Raw genomic sequence first — 18,755 nt, 5'->3', positions numbered from 1 at the left:
TCAGAGACTCCAAACACAGTCTCGAGACGAGAAAGCAAGATGTTATGGTCAACAGTGTCAAAGGCAGCACTGAGATCAAGAAGGATGAGTATGGAAAGAGAACCAGAATCAGAAGCTATTAGGAGATCGTTGGTGACTTTGACTAGGGCGGTTTCTGTGCTGTGAAGTTGACGGAAGCCAGATTGGAGGGGTTCGAAAAGGTTGTTTGTCATGAGGTGGTTATGTAACTGAAGTGTGACAGCACGTTCTAGAATTTTAGAGAGAAAGGGTAAGTTGGAGATGGGGCGAAAGTTGTTAACATTGTCGAGAGCCATGTTAGGCTTCTTTGGCACTGGGGTAATAGCAGCAGTTTTGAGGACCGTTGGTACAATGCCGGTGCTCAAGGATTCATGTATTATATTGAGGACAATGGGACAGAGAGAAGAGAAACAGGACTGGAATAAAGTGGTGGGAATGGGATCTAAAATAGATGTGGTGGGTTTCATGCGCGTAACTAGTTTGTTTAGGGATGCTGAGTCAAGAAGAGAGAAGCTGGAGAGACGGGAACCAGAGAAGTTGGATGAGGAGGGAGGAGGTGTGGAAATTATATCCGTAGTGGAGAGAATGTGATGCCGGATGTTGTCAATCTTAGAACTAAAGAAATCTAAGAATGTGTTGCAAAGTTGTGATGAGGCAAGTAATGTGGTGGGGCAGTTTGGCTTGAGCAGTCTGTTGATGGTGGAGAAAAGATGTCTGGGATTGTTTTGGTGATTTTCAATGATGTGAGAGAAGTAGGTGGATCTAGCAGACTCTATAGTAACCTTATAATCAGATAAGTAATCTCTCCAGGCCTGATAATGTACATTTAGGCCGAAAAGACGCCACCTACGCTCAAGTTTGCGAGAGCCTGCCTTCATGAAACGCAGATGGTCATTGTACCAGGGGGCAGGGCGAGAGAAGGAGATGGTTCGAGTTTTTAAAGGAGCAAAGATGTCGAGGGTAGATAAAAGAGCATTGTCAAGTAACTGTATTTTGTCCTCTAGAGGGTCAGAGGAAGAGAAACAGGATAAACAGAAACAGGATAAGGAGGACAGAACAGAATTTAGACCAGATTTCCAGCAAATACCTAACAGGCTACAATCCCGTTAGATAAAGTGTTAAGGACGACCTATAAGTAGCAGTATCTAAAGTGGACAGTTGCTTTCAGTAGCTAAAGACAGGACACGCTGCTCCAGGTGAGGCTCGAACTCACAACCTCGGCATGACTCCGCTGTGCACTGCTGTATAAGTACCGCGCGCTGACCGATTGCGCCACTGGAGCCGCGGAGACTGCTTTCCCTTCACACACTGACGTTGCACAAACACAGGGTGAAAACGATTTCGGCACGTTTTCCGTCTCTCCGTGGGAGAAAGGGACAGCAAAAGAGCGAGGAAACTACAAGGGAAGAAAATGAAAAAATAGTGCTCACTGCAAAAGAGGGAGGAGAGAGATGGTCAGACACGTAAATCAGCCCGGCGGATTTACACTACAAATTTGTCATTTGTAGTGACATTTATGAGTCTTCATGTGTCTGAAACTGTCCAGTTTGTATTTTCGTTTCAAAAATCCAGTAAACTTGAATAAGACAAGAAGGCACACACTGCACATCTGCGGAACATCACGTCCGATGTTTACAGTGACATCAGAGATTGAAAGCGAAGTCGTTTTTTATTAAAAGTTCAAGGAAACCTGAATATGTTTGCTAGACGTATTTCAGAATCACAGTGAAATGTAGTACGATTGCTGCACAGATCTGCAGTCTGCAATTAGAATACGGTTTGTGCGTTTTCTAAAACTGCAGAGATACATTTCGGAATGCGTCTTCCTGTACAAATTAAATATCTATTTTATTTGACGGGCGCTATAAGCAGAGTCTGAAGCCAGCTCCACAGAAGAACTATATTCAGTGGTCCAAAAAAGTGAGTATTTCACTAAGTGAACAATTACTGTACATCATAATCATATTTGTTTTACTTCTCCTGCCATTGCAATTTGTGCACAGATTTTTTTTTTCAAAATGTATTAGCCTTGATGGGAAAAAAACTAAACTGTGTGCGCGGTGGTCAAGTGGTAAGGCATCGGTCTCATAAACCGAAGAGCGCGGGTTCAAGCTCTCTCCGTGCCTGGTTTGCGTACCACGATATACCTTTATCTAAATCGTCAATTGTCTTGCAATGTAGAAATCTCTGTAATAAGAAAAGAAAAGTAGTTAATAATCCTTTAACAAAGCAACGGGCATCCTCCACTGCTTGTCAGGATGGCTGAGTGGTCTTAGGTGCCAGCCTCAAGATCTCAATCGTGTGTAGTGACAGTTGTTATTCACAACCCGGATTTCTATGGAAGCCCGTTTCCGCCAGTAAGCAAAAAAAAACCTCTATGGTTTCTCAGAATTCCGACTTAGCAACTCAGAATTGCGATTTAGTAACTCAGAATTCCGACTTTATATCTCACATTTGCGACTTCGAAATAGCCCATATTTCAATGTCTGTCCTTTTGTTATTGTAATGGATTCGGGTTCTAGGGCTTGTGCCCTCGCAGCTCCCACCCTAGTTCGTGCCTCACTGCATTGGCTCGAACCCAGGTCTTGCCAGCTGAGCTAAAGAAGACCTTTTTTAAGTAAAAAGGACATACAATGAGATACCATAGCGCGTTTTTTTTTACTCCCTGGCGGAAACGGGCTTCCATAGATTTCCCTTCATGGTCATTAAGATGTGTAATTTGAATGTTGCTTATATAAGAACAGTTTCTTCAAAAGTTCTGTCAATTAACAGTGGAGAGCTAGCCGATGTACGTTTTCATGAAAACTCTCTTTAAGGCGATTACAATTATCTTGAGCAAATCTGCGTCGTATTTTTTTAAAAAAAGTTTAGCTCAAGATGCAACAGGAGTATAAATGAATTCTCTCTTATTTTTCTTGAAGTGTCTGATGTTGGTCGTTATTGGAAATTGCCCGGTGATATTGACTCAGGTACTCAGTTGTTACGTGCTGTAATTCGATACATCCAAAGCATTTATATTCCCTCAAATTATTAATAAGGCCAATAATGTATTAAACATTACATGCCACTTTTTCTCTAGATGATGTTCACGATGGAACAGTGAGAAAGTCGTGCCTAGATGTGCTTGAACCAGCACCTTACTATCGTTTTAGTCCCGACCTGACCGCACTGAGCAATGGTACGATAGAGACTCCAACGGGTCGGTTTTCTCCTTTTACAGTTTTTGGGAAAAAAATAATCTGCACTTTTAAGCAAGTATTTTATTTCAAATTTTGCAAAGTGTAAGTTTTTCTTGGAAAACGTTGTTTCAGAAAGAAACTGAGTTGATGGGAATAGCCCTGTCAGTAGAATATCGAGCTTTTCATCTCAGCTAGTTCTTCTGTGGAACAGGCTTCAGAACTCTACGTACAACGCCTTTGATGTCATTTTATTTCTACAGCAGACGCATCCGGAATGTTTTTTTTTTACTTTTTATTTGAACAACAAAATAGATTCAATATAAACAAGAGCACTTATAACATCAGTAGAATCGTCAAGGGTACATAAAATAATACAATTACACTTTCTGAAAACGATTAAACTAGGTAAATCAAGATAAAGTCCGCACAGCTTTAATGTTTAATTCAAACTTAGGACTCGTACCAGACCATTTCACTCTACGTACAGTATATCTCTTTTCGTAACGAAAATGTATTTCCTGTCTTAGAAATGCTCTGTGCGGTATGTCTTGCACAACGTGGACTGCAGTTCTGTGATATTGTCGAATTCGAGGGATCCAGCAATCATACTGGATTTGACTGGGATTCTGAAATGTCTCTTGCAAAGGTATTTGGGTTTGCTTGAACATTTAATAAAAAAGTGATCAGAGACTTCCTAGCTTCCAGTCTATAATCTCACTGAAACTAAACTAGGATGTGATGTTTCGCAGATGTGCAGTGTGCCTTTACGCTTGGCATGTTCAAGACTATTCGTTGCGTGAGCTTCTCACTGCGTGTCCTGTACTGTATTGTGATTTCGTTGAGATTATCTACGAGGAGTACAGCGACTAGAACGCCTTGAACCTTTTTTTCGGTATATAAAAGAAAACGCTAAAGCACATACAAAGTAACTAACAACTAAAATGTAGGTTTTCTGATTATATCTCTACTTTACTTAAATACCTTAGTGACAGGCGATTCTTTCCGATATTTGTTCCGGCGCGGTTATTGATCCCATACTAAAGATTATTTTTATAAAGAACATGTCACCTGCAAACTGGTATCGAGAAAGTTTTATAATATTACTTTTTATTTAAAAAAGTAAATTTATCATAACCTATATGATTTCTTACCAGCGTGGAGCTCGAATTCACAACCCCGAGATTAAGTGTTTGGCACTAGCTGCACCACAGAAAAAAATGAAATCTCTTATTTACATTAAATACTGCGGCTCCTGACCTTTTCTTCTCGTCAGAGAAGAGGTCGGTCTGGTCTCCAGATTATCAACTATAAGATCAGACCGTGCTCCTTTGTAAAGCAGTGTTGGTTCACATTGCTTATATGGGGCAACACATCAACTCGATGATCGCTCGCTGTACACGCATGCCCCCCTTCACTGAAATAACATAGACGAAGGAAACTCTCTTGTCTTGGGCTGCTGTCACCCGGATTCAAAGCGCGGGTAGTGCGGTCACAGCACAAAGTACTTACCACTATACCATTGCGGCGAGCTGGGACAGACCATCGTTAATTTTATTCAAATGCTCACAGTGTCTTTAATCTGATGGATTCATATACCGTGCTCATGAGAAAGTCACAAACCTGTCATCTACACACTGTTCCCAGAGCTGGATAAGTTATTCCAGATTCTACAGCTCTCTAGCAATAGTGGAAATCAGGCTACAGAAATGGAGAAATTCTCTTCAAAATGTGGAAATATATTCCCGAGACGAGTCCTTTCTCAAAGGTCAACTCTGCTTGTAAGTCACCCCTCCCCACATCGCACGGTGTAGCGGTTATAACCTTCTATTAACACACCAAAGGGCTTCAGTGAGAAAGCGGGCAGAAACAAAGCGATCTCTTTCATTTTTACGTTTTGCACGCCTGACGGGGTTTAACGGTGCTCTTTTCTACACTGAACTGATCATTTGGACATCGTAAGGGAAGAGAGACACATTTCTATGTAATCAGGAAACCAGGAATCCTAACCGTTAGCCCGTTAGTGCCACAGAGAAAAAAAACACGTTTCAACGAGATAAAATTGCAGGATAAACACATTTTTTTTCTTTTTCGTAGCGTTTGTGTTTTGTTTGATTTAGCGAATTTTATACACTTTATTTCTGACACATGACTTAAAAGGCTGGTAGAGTATATTTAATACAAGAGCGCTGAACAACAATTTTCATCTACCGTATTGTAATGTTTTTTTTAAAAAAAACAAGTTAAATGGATATATAGTAAATGTTTTTTTTTCATATAATAGTGTTTATGGTCTGAAAAACATCATTCATTATTTAACGGACATTTGGTATAATTAAAAAAAAAATACTCATTCAGGAATGTTAACATTTTTTACAATAACGTGTTCTATTGTGATCTTGCGCCCCGTGCAGCAATATCACCAGACAGTTTAATTGTCTTAGTTCAGGTGGGTAGCTGCGCCAGCATGCGTAGGCTGCAAAGGAACAAGTAAAAGGTTTATTCCATGCTGAAAAAAAAGAAGAAAGAGAACACAACGTTTCGGCCGTGGAGCCTTCTTCAGGTGTGAGAGAGACAGGGCAGTAGGCAAAGGAAAAGTAGCGGGAGAACAAAGGTTGGGAGGGAGGAGGAGTGAGAGGCGGGAGCAGGGGACAGAAAGAGAGGCCAATCAAGAGGTGTGAAGTCAGAATTGGTGCAGAGAGGTATGAAATGAAACTTCCAATGAATGGAGAAAATTTGAAAAGAACAGTAGTCTGTCATTAAGGAAAGGGAGAATGTGTGATCCTAGCTGCAGAATAATTTTAGTTTCGGTGGTCTTTCTGATGTATGAGTTTGGAAAACCGTCTTTGCGAACACTGGTGCCCGGCTAGCTCAGTCAGTAGAGCATGTGACTCTTTAGCTCAGGGGTGTGGGTTTAAACCTCATGTTGGGCAGTGTCCATCTCCTTATTAACAAAGTTTCCTGCTCATCCTTGACCCTCTTACACCTCGATGGTACTGAGCACGGTTTTCCAAACTCATACATCAGAAAGACCACTGAAACTAAAATTATTCTGCAGCTAGGATCACACATTCTCCCTTCACTTAATGACAGACTACTGTTCTTTTAAATTTTCTCCATTCATTGGAAGTGAAGAGAACAGAACTTAAGCTATTATTTATATAAATGTAGCCTGAGGCTTTTATGTGTTCTATAAAATCGAGGAGTCAACTGGATAGATTTGTTAAATATTTTAGTGATGGGTCTCCGTATTTGTGGTTATTGGAGGAAAGCAGGGATGAGGAGGAAATAGGTGGCACCCAAGTATGTTAAAGGAAAAAACTCAGCATCTTAAGTGATTTATGATGGTTTACAGTCCCTTTTCTGTCCTGTGGCTGTGATCCAATGACTGTGTTGAAACAGCCAGGGTTGTGCTAGCTCTTGATGGACTGGTATGCAAACCAAATGACAGACAAGCAAAGCGTTGTTTTACAATTCTGAAAGCTCGTTCAATGTGGCTCCTTGTGTTTTTATGACTCCTGTTATAGTGCTGGTCTTGTAATGTTGTTGGATTGTGCGCAGGTGTCAGAAGATACCGTTATAAAGGATAAGCATGAGTTAGCAAAACAACACCCCAGCAAGCACTTCCCCACTTTGAAAGGAAGATGCTGGAACTGATTCTGAGAAGGTCAGACGAACAATAATTGTTGTATTTATTTGCTCAGGTAGTGTTATAAGTTTAATTTTCAGTAAAGTTCTGTTAAAAATAAATGAATGTCAAATTAATACAGTAGTGTCCTGTCTCAAGCCCACAGCTGCAGTTCTCATTTGTTTTGTGACTTATTGCAATTGAGTATCCCTCATTTGGTGAATTGTAGCCTCAATGCAATTCTTACATTTTAAAACTATATTTAAACTAAATTTCCTGACTAATTTTAAACAAGAGACAAAGTAATTAGCGTGGTCTATGAATTAACCTACTTATCAGATGCAATGTTCTGATGCACAGTCCCTTGCAATTCGGGCTAAATAGTACAACAACAATGCTGAGCCCTGTGAACTGGATTAAGCACAAGATGAGCTGAGCTCCAACTTGGTTCTAAATGTTTATTAAGCACAAGTTGAGCTGAACTGAAAGGAAGACATTGGAACTGACTAAAAAATAACTTAATTTGAAATGTACGCTCCTACTGATACAGGAGAGGGAGAAAATCAAAGTTCTGAAAAGTAAGCACAAGGCACACCCTGCTAAAGAAATGTATTGCCTTAAAAAAAATGCTTAGGTCAGAGGAACAATTGTTTTTTTTTTTCTTTTTGCACAAGTTTAATTTACAGTTCTGTTAAAAATTAAACTTAACTTTACTGGTTATTAGTCGGTGTGTTTTGTAATGATTTAGCTATAACGATGTGTCCACTTATTCATCTGGAGTGTTAAACAAAATTAATGCTGCAATAATACAGTAGTATTTAATTTCAAATGCACAGCTGCGGTTCTCATTTGTTTCATGACTAATTACAATTGGGTATCTCATTTAATAATGACGTAGCCTCATCAGGTGAATTGTAGCCTAAATGGAATTCTTAAATTAAAAACTAACTGATTTGTCAGGAAATTTAGCTTGAATATAAAGAAGAAACAGAAAAGTAATTGTATATTAATGTGGCCTATGTATTATCCTACTAATCAGAAGTGTTCTGATGTACAGTCCTCTCCAGTTCGGGCTAATTAGTACAACAAGGCCGAGCCCTTGGAACCGGATTAAGCACAAGTTGAGCTGAGCTCCATCTTTGTTCCACATGTTTTTGCTGCAATTGAACTCGGAGCGGGAGATGATCTCCAGAATGTACCGTACTAACTTAGCATGCGGCTGTGTTTTAACTTGGGATGTCCATTGCAATTGACCCTGTGGGTTTATATACATGGGTTTCTCTGCATACACTACCATAAAGGAGGAATGGTGAGTTGGAGGGAGGGCACCAGCTTGGTTTATCAAGAATACACCAAACTGAGTAGAACTACAGATCCAACCATTCAAAATGTGCAGTAAATAGCAGTGCTTGTTCTGCAAAGAACTGTAGGATACCGCATGATGTATCAAAGTAGGGTGAAATATCTTGTAAAACCGCCAGGTGGAGCTATGAAAGCTTAATGTCTCATGTGCAGCATTTGCGCTGTTGCTAGAAAATGTTTGGTTTTGAATCCCTGTCAATACTGAGGGACAATCTTTTGACAATTACAGAATTTAACAGTCTAAACGGTACATACAATTTAATAATTTTGTATTGCTTTGTATAACATTGATAAAAATTAAACTGATTAAAAAGTACACTGAAGTGTTATAGAGGACACGCGTTGTGTAATCTCTTACATTTAAAAAAACATTCATTTTAATGTGATATGAAAGATTAATAAAGAATAATATTGGATAGGCTGTAAGCTCAAAATATTACCATAGTCCACTTTCTTTCTAAACATCTGCATCAATTTGTCTCATTCACCCATGATTACTTAAACATTTTGTCTGCCCTTTTCAGCTTTAGCTTTGTTTGAACCCAGCTCCTGGCATGAGTTTTCCTTTAACAAAAACATTTCTTTGAAAAACTAAAATAGTAAATTATATTGATTTGTTGCTATTTCTAAATATTACAACATGTTCAAAGTTAAGTGATTTATTAATAACTAATAATTTCAAACTGCCTGTATTCTAAAATTGTATTTTGTTTGGTGGTGATTTGTCACTGTTTTCACAAACTTCAATTTATTAAACATCTGAGATATGGTGTTCCAGACCTCTGTTTACTTTCTGAAACTCCATCGATATTTCCTGTTTTCACACAGATAAGAATAAACTGCACGTGCAAATCTTTTCACAAGTGTAAAGATGTTCTGTGCTCAATAGCTCTTTAACACAGTACGCATTATGTCATATCTTTAAGCATCAGTTGAAGCATTCTGAAGTCTGACAATTGAAAAAGTTACCAAATACTTTTGGTGAAACTGTTACCTGTCCTGGATAAAGCGATTAGAAAATAGTTGGATTTACACTTGTAAGAAACTTTCTGATTTTAATGGGATATGGAAGATATTAATAATAAATGATTGGATGGTCTAAATGGAAGATGTATAGAGGAGACATGTTGAGTCTTTTCTTTTCAGCTTGAAATTAACTTTTGCCTACTATGTATATTCCATTGCAGCCATTTTAATGCAACGCAGCTCCATACTTCTCACAAAGTCTAGGCTAGGTGTTACACCCCACTGTGTTTATGTAGATTAGACAGTTCTACTTGGGGAGGGGAAGGAACTTTTAGTTTTCTGGTGTCATTGTTGGCCTTTAACATAAGGCAATCAGCAATCAAATGTCCTGTTTTTTCTTAACTTGAACAAAAACATGCCACATGCATATGGTGTGATATTGTATACTTTTAAAGCTACTACAGTATAGCTTGTGGGAAATACATTTGTCCTGTATTAAAGTTTAACTTGTTCAGAGCACCCTACATTACAAACTGAGTGAATTCAACAGTATCGACGGCTAAAAGCAACATGTCAAAATGTTCCCAAAATAACAAAAAGAGAACGAGTTGAGGATTCGATAATAGAGTAATCATAACAATAACTCGCGAGTTGTTTAATGCAATCCAAACTAAAGAAGGACACTTAAATAAACATGAAAAGATTATTTTTTCATTGACGAAAAGTAATGACACACTCTCTCTTGTTTAATTGGGATAACAATTGGATTCTCGAGCTGTAATGCATTGAATTTGAATACTCATCCAATTTCTGGGGATTCAGATCTCCTGCGGGCACAAAGAAACAGTTACAGGCTGTTGCTGTCCAATCCGCGCTCTCTGGCTCGGTGCCAGGCTGTGCTGTGCGGTTTGCGACGGTGCGGTGCAGATGCTCACTGACCGGCTAGTTAGTGTTGGCTTTAACTAGCAAAGTTTGTGCACAGGAGAAAAGATGACTGTAGGTCCCAGCAAGTCAGGAAGAGGACCGGTTCGTTCCTGATGAAGAGCTAGTTCTGAATAGTGATTCAGCTGTCCACAGTTCCGACCTGTTCACGAGGCCTGCTGCTGGTTACTCTCTGGCAACCTCCACTCTAGACTCTTAGAACAAAGGAAAGTTCTGGCACTCGGACACACTGTCCGTTCCGTGGTTGTCCGGGCTGAGTCTCAGGATGGTCAGGAGGCACGCTGCGAGAATGTCCTGCCCTTGGGAGCCTTCTGCTCCTAGGCTGTCCTGCCCTGGAATTCTCCTTTGAATTCCCTTTAGAACAGTCCACAGAATTCTCCGAATCTTACTGAATCTCACTGAATCTCTCAGGCCCTCTGTGTTGCCTGTTTTTACCTGGAGGAACTTCAGCTCGTTGATTGGCTGAAAGTTCCATGGGCATCAGAGTCCCACGTGGGTTACTCGGCCCTACCAGTCCCTGATTGGTAGATCAAGGTGAGATATGAGTCACTTACTCCTGACACTTAGGAATGCAGTCCAGATGTCCATCTGGCACTCCCTAGACAGATAGGCGCCAATGGATGACCATTGATCATGATAGCCAGGCTTAGCTAAGTGCATCCCCCTTTGGGAGCTGTCCTTGGACCTTAAATCACCTTGCATAAATGGTTTCTCTGTGGCTGAACCACAGAGATGAACAGAGAAATGGGGCCTCATTTGGGCTCAGAACACTTAATTCTTTCTTATTAATAAGCCTCGCCGCTACACCACTGAAGGGAAATCTTAGTGCCTGAGCATAAAAAGAATAGGAGCATACTGCAACGAGTGTGAAGGCCATAAACGATATTAATTTTGGAACTTAAACATACAGTATATGGCTGGTCTCGGTACTTTAAAGAAAACATACACACCAGTATTCCATTTCTCCCTAAACATTTTAAGCATCGAAGTCTTTAACTAACGTGATACCGTAGTCAACAAGCATACTTTTAATTTGATTAAAAGGGAATATAATATGGAATCGCGTATCTCAAGAAATTAATAACGATATGATTATAGTCGTGTACTGCGACAGGGCTGTGTAGGGCTGTTTCGCCTCTCTCTTCATGCGACTTCCCTTGTAGCCCACTGGTCTATGTGCCCGATTACCAACTCACAGGTTGTGTGTTCAAATCCAGCTGGTGCTGGACTTTTCTTTTAACAAACATTTCTTCGAAAAAATAGAATAGCAATATTATGGACAATCAATTGACTTTTATATTTCAAAATATCACAACATGATCGATTCTAAGTCATTTTTGATAACAATGAATAGTCACCTTCTTCCCTTCTGACAACGGTCCCTGCTTCTGCTTCCTGCTTCTATTGTGTGTGTGTGTGTGTAATAGAGTAAATTTTTATAGAGAAATGGAGGCTGGACAGTATGTGTTACAATATAAACATTTATATTGATTTAAATCGTGTTTTGATTTAAATTGCAAACGCGTGTTTAATTATATGTGTTTTTTTAATCATAATCAGACTAATGCAGCATAAATTGATACAGTATTTTTGTCTTCTAAGTATCTTAATAAACTTTCAGCATAGCTTTCTACCCGTTTAGATTTATTTTTCTTGGGATTTTGGGATCAAACGTGGAAGGATTAGATTGTAATCGTTTTTATTTTTCAAATACGTTTTAGAAAAGTGTAATCTATACCTGCCCAGACTGTACGCCTTCCTAAACCCCGCCCTGACCACTTTCACTCCTGTCCTGCTCTTCCCCGCGCACCCCAGCCGGGCACTCTTCGGCCTCTGCCCGGGACGAATGTATATTTTGATCTTTACACCCGGCGTGGCACCGAGGGAGCGTCTGCATTTATAACTTCGTTTTTAAAATTAGTCAAGCAATATGAAGCATCTCCTTTTACTTTTAAGTCCCTTAAATACATTGAGCACAGCTTTCTCACCACTTAAGATTACTTTTTGATACCATCCTTACACAAAGCAGAAACTTTCCGATGACATACAGTACAAGTGGAAAGATTACAGATTTTAATCGTCTTTAATTTTGTTACGTTATACGTTTTAGGAACATTTCATCTAAACAAACACCACAAAACTATTCTCGATTGTATTTCTGAATGTTATGTTACATCTACAGTAGTTCACTGCTTTAAATACATCGAATTAAGAAAGTTAGATGTAGCACTTTAGATCTTTTTTTCTGAACCAGGGAAAATCTGATCATGTTTCTCTATAACAATAATAAAAAACATTATTTTACATATCACCTTTAAAAGTGGCATCTCAAAGCAAAAAAAGTAGATGGGAAAAACAGTTAAAAGGGACCAAAGTAAATACCAGACAAACGCAAACGCGTTTTTAATAAAAATGCTTTTATTCATTCAGCAGAGAGTGAGAGGGACATCCAGCAGAGAGAGACACACACACACAGGTTTCCATTGACAAAAGTAATTGTTTTTTTACATTCCTCTTGTCTAACAGGAATGTTTTGATTTTGGACTGACTGTTAGACGAGAGGAAAAGAGCACCTCCTTCTACGAAGCATTTCGTTGTTCCGATCACGAATTATTTTCCAGTCGCATAAAGTAAGGGTTGAGAATCTCCGATTCAGCATGCTACTAATGGTTTCCCGGAGATTGCAAGGCAAGGCACTTTTGCCTCTGGACCCATCGAAATTTACAGACGTGGTCCACCCCCAGTAAATTTCAAAAGTCACAAGATTTCGAAACATGAGGGCGGCGTAGCGGTCGGCTCTTGCTTTCCCGTCTATGCCGATGCACTGCAAGTACAACCCCCCCTCCATCTCCTGAGTGATGGGTAGCAGTTGGACATCTGGGAGAATTATTCGTCCCACTGGCGTCTGTGAATTCCGCTGTGCTTCCTGGGGGGAGATAGACGGCGGGGACAGCATCAACCAATTCCCATGCGGTGGTGAACGGAGAGGCCGGGATGGAGTGTCCTGAGGCGGTGTGTGCTCTGCGGGGGGCAGAGCTTCCGCCAGGCATTGCAACCTGCGCGGCGGGGAGAGGCACTTTTCGGGAGACAGCTGCTCAACTGTTTGACTGCTGGAACATACTGTCTCCTTCCTCTGCATTTTCAGGAGTGTCTCTAGCCTCCCAGTCCTCCCCAGTAATGCATCGTACTGCTCCCGCTGCTGCCGAAATGTCTCCACACAGGTGCTGCTTCTACAGGTTGGCACCCTGGCCAGTGGCCGAGAGCAGAGACCCACGGCCTGTGGCAAAATAACATAATTCATGTAAGAAATCACACAGTAGTATTCATCAGTCGCAGAACAGAAGTCAAAATAAACTTTTTTTTTCCTTCTTACCGCTTTCTTTTTTACTGTCCTGGTGGTAGATCGTTTCGCCCGTGCGGTGTTTTCTTGAAGAACAGGCTACGAAGAAATAATTATAATTGAATTTAAGATTCAAAACGGCAATAATACCTTGTAATATACGCTGTAATCACGTATTTCAGATGAAGTCTGCTGTATTTGCTTACCCTTCGCTCTTTGGAAGCTGGGGCGGCAGAAGCACCCCGTCTCTTCCCGTAAAAGGTCTTGGTCTCCATACTGTACTGTGGTCGCTGTGGTGCAGGTTCGCAGTTTTTTTTGTGATAATAATAATAATAATAATTGCTTACACTTATATAGTGCTTTTTCTGGACACTCCACTCAAAGCGCTTTACAGGTAATGGGGACCACACATCACCTATCAGTGGGGAGGAGAGCAGAGTAATGAAGCCAATTCACAGAGGGGGATTGTTAGGAGGCCATGATTGATAACAGCCGATGGGGAAATTTGGCCAGGATGCCGGGGTTACACCCCTACTCTTTTCAAGAAACACCCTGGGATTTTTAATGACCACAGAGAGTCAAGACCTCGGTTTTACGTCTCATCCGAAGGACGGCGCCTGTTTACAGTATAGTGTCCCCGTCACTACACTGGGGCATTAGGACCCACATGAGCCGCAGGGTGAGCACCCCCTGCTGGCCCCCCTAACGCCTCTTCCACCAGCAACCTTAGTTTTTCCCCAGAGGTCTCTCATCCAGGTACTGACCAGGCTCACACCTGCTTAGCTTCAGTGGGTTGCCAGTTGTGAGTTGCAGGGTGATATGGCTGCAAAGATGGGAGCTCACCCAATCCCTTTGTGTATTTATGCTATATTCACATGTACGGCTAGAATGTTCATTGTCTTCCAATGAAAGGCGGGTGCCTCTTGCCGAAGTTGGGAGACATTAGAGGCTTGCCACACCCGGACTGTTAAACCAACGCATTAGCACGTCAAAGCCCATTGAGGAGCTGGGCGCAATAATTGTTTTGTCCCTTGATTTACTGATCTGCATTAATTATGGAAATCGAGTTCCTGCTCTTTGCAGACGACCTGGTCCCGCTGTCGCTCACAGAACAGAGGCTGCGCCAGAACCTGGCACTGCTGGAGCAGCACTGTCAAACCTGGGCGCCGACAGTCAATCTGGACAAGAGTTATGGTTTTCCAGAAAAAAAGCCAGACCTCAGGGAAACAGGTACAAATTCACACTTAACAACACATTAACACCAAACAACGTTTGTATTATATTCCCTATTAATCAAACTCTACTCTACACAGAGAGGGGCTTGTCCCCTCCTCCCGCCCCTCTCTGTGTACAGTAGAGCCTCCTGTCCAGCCAGCACATGTCCACAGACATTCACAACAGCGACATATCATAAAACGATTGCACATATAGTTAAATTATTAGTTGTTTTTCAGGAAGTTAAAAAAAACACTTGAAATACTTATCCAGTCTCTCGAAATAAAGTTATTTTTCAAGCAATGCAACAAACGTCTGGCAATGTGTTTTTTTTAATCCAACATTGACAGCCACATCTTAAATCTTGCCAGTCAGCTCTTTTTTCTCTATTTGAATTGTGGCTTACACTTTGCACGACTTTAAAAGCTAGAAAGACAGGTTTCAATTCACATTAGCTGGCGAGCCTTGTTAACAAAAAAACAGACAATACACAGGGAGGGGGAGGTCAAGCCAGAGAGAGAGTTTTTTACCCTCTGTCTAAAAACCCAAATAACCCGGGGCTGAGACTCTGGGGGGATCATCGCGTTCTTTCTTCTTTTTTTCAGCATGGAATAAACCTGTTACTTGATTCATATGGATGCCTGGTTCTGCCGGGGATTCAAAACATTTTTTATTTTTTTTTAATCGGGTATCAAAGGGAATAGCAGTATAACCCTGTTCATGCACAAACAGTGGCATGTTACATTATTGATTTGGGTGTCTCCTCTTGCCAGAAAGCTCTAAATTGCATTTTGAGCGTGGTTTTTGACTTTTTTTAAATTGCATTTTGAACGCGGACAGCACATACAAGGGTTAATTGCACAATGAACTGCGCCAAGAAATTTAAAATATTCTTCTTTAGGTGTGATACAGTCTTTTAATACAGTCTTTGCTGTGCTCTTGAGGGTCCTTGTGGTATTTCGAGCTCTGGTTGAATGATAAGTGTTGCAGTTTAAAGTGTCGCAGTTTATTTATGGGTTGCAATTTAGAAAAAGTCAAACCCGCACTCAAAATGCAATTTAGAGCTTTCTGGCAAGAGGAGACACCCAAATTAATAATGTAACATGCCACTGTTTGTGCATGAACAAAGTTATACTGAGATTTTCTTAGATACGCGATTAAAAAAAACAAAAAAAACAATTTGAATCCCCGGTGGAACACATTCCATAAGAATCAGCGCTTTTACAGTATATATCGCCTTTAAAGGTGGCTTCTCAAAACGCTTTACAGGATAAAAACAACAAGAACAGCAACAACAACAATATTGTATTTCATTGCACTTTGAAAACCAAGTAATAACTTAACTATATGTGCAAATGTTTCATATGTCGCTGTTGTGAATGTCTGTGGAGTGTACTGTATCTTATTTGCCTTACGTCCTGGTTATCTCACTCGCCCTCCCCCCCTCTCTCCCTCAATTCAATTCAATTCAAGGTGTTTTATTAGCATGACAGATGGGTACAATCAGTGTTGGGTATTTACTTTGCTTTGAGATTCCATTTTTAAAGGTGATATATAAAATTTTAACTAAAATAAATCAATGAAATCGCTTTAACATGCTAATGCGTTGGTGTAACAGTCCGGGCATGGCAAGCTTCCAATGTCAACTCGACTCGATTAGAAGACAATGAACGTATTCTAGCCCTAAATGAATTAATAGCAAACATGGTTTACGTAAAATACATTTTTCCAAGAAAGTTTATAATAATACGATCTATAGTTGAAATCTGAGCCTAAATATAAAGAAAAAGCATTTTCAGAGAGCAATCACGGTGTGAGAAAAAGCGATTAGGTTTATGAGCAATCTAATTACCTATTTGCTTAAAACGCTATATAAAATAAAGTTTATTTAAAGATGAATGATAAGTGTCGCAGTTTAAATAATTTTTGTAGTAGGGCTTGGACAGATTCCAAGTGCATTTTTGCAATTTACGTTGCATTGTCCAATGTGCTGCTCTAATACAGTTTAGAATACAGTAAGTCTAAACTGTATCAGCTTTATTTATGGGTTGCAATTTAGAAAAAGTCAAAAACCGCACTCAAAATGCAATTTAGAGCTTTCTGGCATGAGGAGACACCCAAATTAAAAATGTAACATACCACTGTTTGTGCATGAACAAAGTTATACTGCAATTTTCCTTAGATACGCGATTAAAAAATAATAATTTTTTGAATCCCCGGCGGAACACATTCCATAAGAATCAGCGCTTTTATACAGTATATTGCCTTTAAATACATATATTTAAACACGCATTTACAATTTAAATCAAAACGCGATTCAAATCAATATAAATGTTTATTTTGTAATGTATAGGTGACTATTCATTGTTAATAAAAATACTTAAATTCGATCATGTTGTGATATTTAGAAATATAAATTTGTTTGGTGCGAGTGAGGTTTTATTTAATCTCTGACCAAGGGAAACGTTTCATTTTTTCAAAGAAATGTTTGTTAAAAAATAAAGTCATAGTTACATGGGAATCAGGAAACTAACCCACAGCACCACCAGCACAGTCACATGCTGAGGGCTGAAAAAGCACTACAGAAAAATTATCGACAGACAATGTACAGATTTGATAAAGCTATAAAATAATGTAATTAGGCACAGAACAAGTTTACAGCACAGTACAATAATAAATGCTGACCACGACTTTAGAAGCATAAATTACCTTACACTCAATTTAAACACAAGCTTTTTAGCCCTCTAAGCTGGTTCATACAGAAATGTAGAGAACCAGGATCAGAACACACAGCTTCATTAGCGAATACATATGCAGGACAACTGGAGAAGACGTTTTACAGTGGATGGATTTTTAGAAACATCCCATCAGTGACATCACTGAAGTCAACTCCTAGGTAACTGTCGTGTGGATAGTTTCACAAGAATCAGACAAAGGTTTAAGCATCGCTTGTTCTAGATAAAACTGCAAATAAAAAAAACAACAACCCATAATGTACTTCTTTGCGGCTCTGTTTGCCCAAATCATATATTCACAACGTGAAATTAGAAAATAATATTACGTAACCAAAATCCGCAATATGGAAACAGAACCTGTGTAATTGTTGACAGATGATGTACTCGTAACATTTTTACAAGACGAACTACAACATTTAAAAAATGACTTGTATGTACTTGATATCTCTAATCAATCCACATCGATATAGTTAAAGCAGAGTCCCCGCACAAAACGAAACTAAAACGCCCTGGGCATACCGTTGCGCGCTTCTTATCAGTTGCTCAAAAGTAATTTGACCGTATGAAATGCATAATATAAACCTAGAAACATATACGTGAGCAGTATTTACGCAGTATCGGTGTCAAGACATACCTCTCAAATACTGTAAATCAAGTTAAAAATAATAATATAAGACCGATTCTGGTCATAATGAAACCATGTTTCGTGTATGTTTTCTTTAAAGTACCGAGACCAGCCATATACTGTATGTTTATGTTCCAAAATTAATATCGTTTATGGCCTTCACACGCCTTACAGTATGCTCCTATTCTTTTTATGCTCAGCTATTAAGATTTCCCTTCAGTGGTAAAATTCCATATGAATATTCAATACTACAACGGGCACAGTAAAGACGTTTACAGTAAATCTTTCTACGACAGACCAACGGACCACAAGTGCCCCTGTCGGTCAACCAATCACGTACCGCGGTACCCCGCGTCATCTTGTGTCATCTTGCGCCAAAATGCGCGACGCCGTAGCCAATTACCTCCAGTATGTGTCTGTACCGGGCACTTTGAATGGCTGCATCTCTATAAATTGAATTGTTCTATTTTTCAGGCTTGCATAGTCTTATTCATATTTCAGTTAAGCCTTTTCTTCTGTAGTAATTTCATTTGATATTAAAATTAGTCCTGATTTAAGAATTTTGTAATAAGTTTCAGTTTCAGTTTAATCGTGCCCAGAAGCTACCAAAACTGGTAATGTTCACATAATGTGTAATGCAAAAGCAGCAGTTGGGGTGGGAAACAAAAGGCATTTCTTGGTATGAATCCTAAAACTTCATAGATGGCGTTCTAGGACTTCTCGCTTCAGATAAAGCTATCAATACATC

General features: G+C 39.7%; 1 non-coding gene and 1 pseudogene across 1 annotated transcript; both read right to left on the bottom strand.

Annotated features, from left to right (window-relative positions):
- LOC138242670 (uncharacterized) overlaps positions 1–18,375 on the bottom strand; it is a 61,508-nt pseudogene extending 43,133 nt beyond the window's left edge.
- Positions 1,207–1,300, bottom strand: trnai-uau (transfer RNA isoleucine (anticodon UAU)). The gene is made up of 2 exons: positions 1,263–1,300; positions 1,207–1,242 (listed from the first exon to the last, which is right to left on the bottom strand). It is a non-coding gene; the product is annotated as a tRNA-Ile (tRNA).
- Positions 18,376–18,755: the final 380 nt, after the last annotated feature.

This window comes from Lepisosteus oculatus, chromosome 14 (assembly GCF_040954835.1).
Source record: "Lepisosteus oculatus isolate fLepOcu1 chromosome 14, fLepOcu1.hap2, whole genome shotgun sequence".
Lineage (NCBI taxonomy): Eukaryota > Metazoa > Chordata > Actinopteri > Semionotiformes > Lepisosteidae > Lepisosteus > Lepisosteus oculatus.
This window is presented reverse-complemented; position numbering and strand designations above follow the sequence as displayed.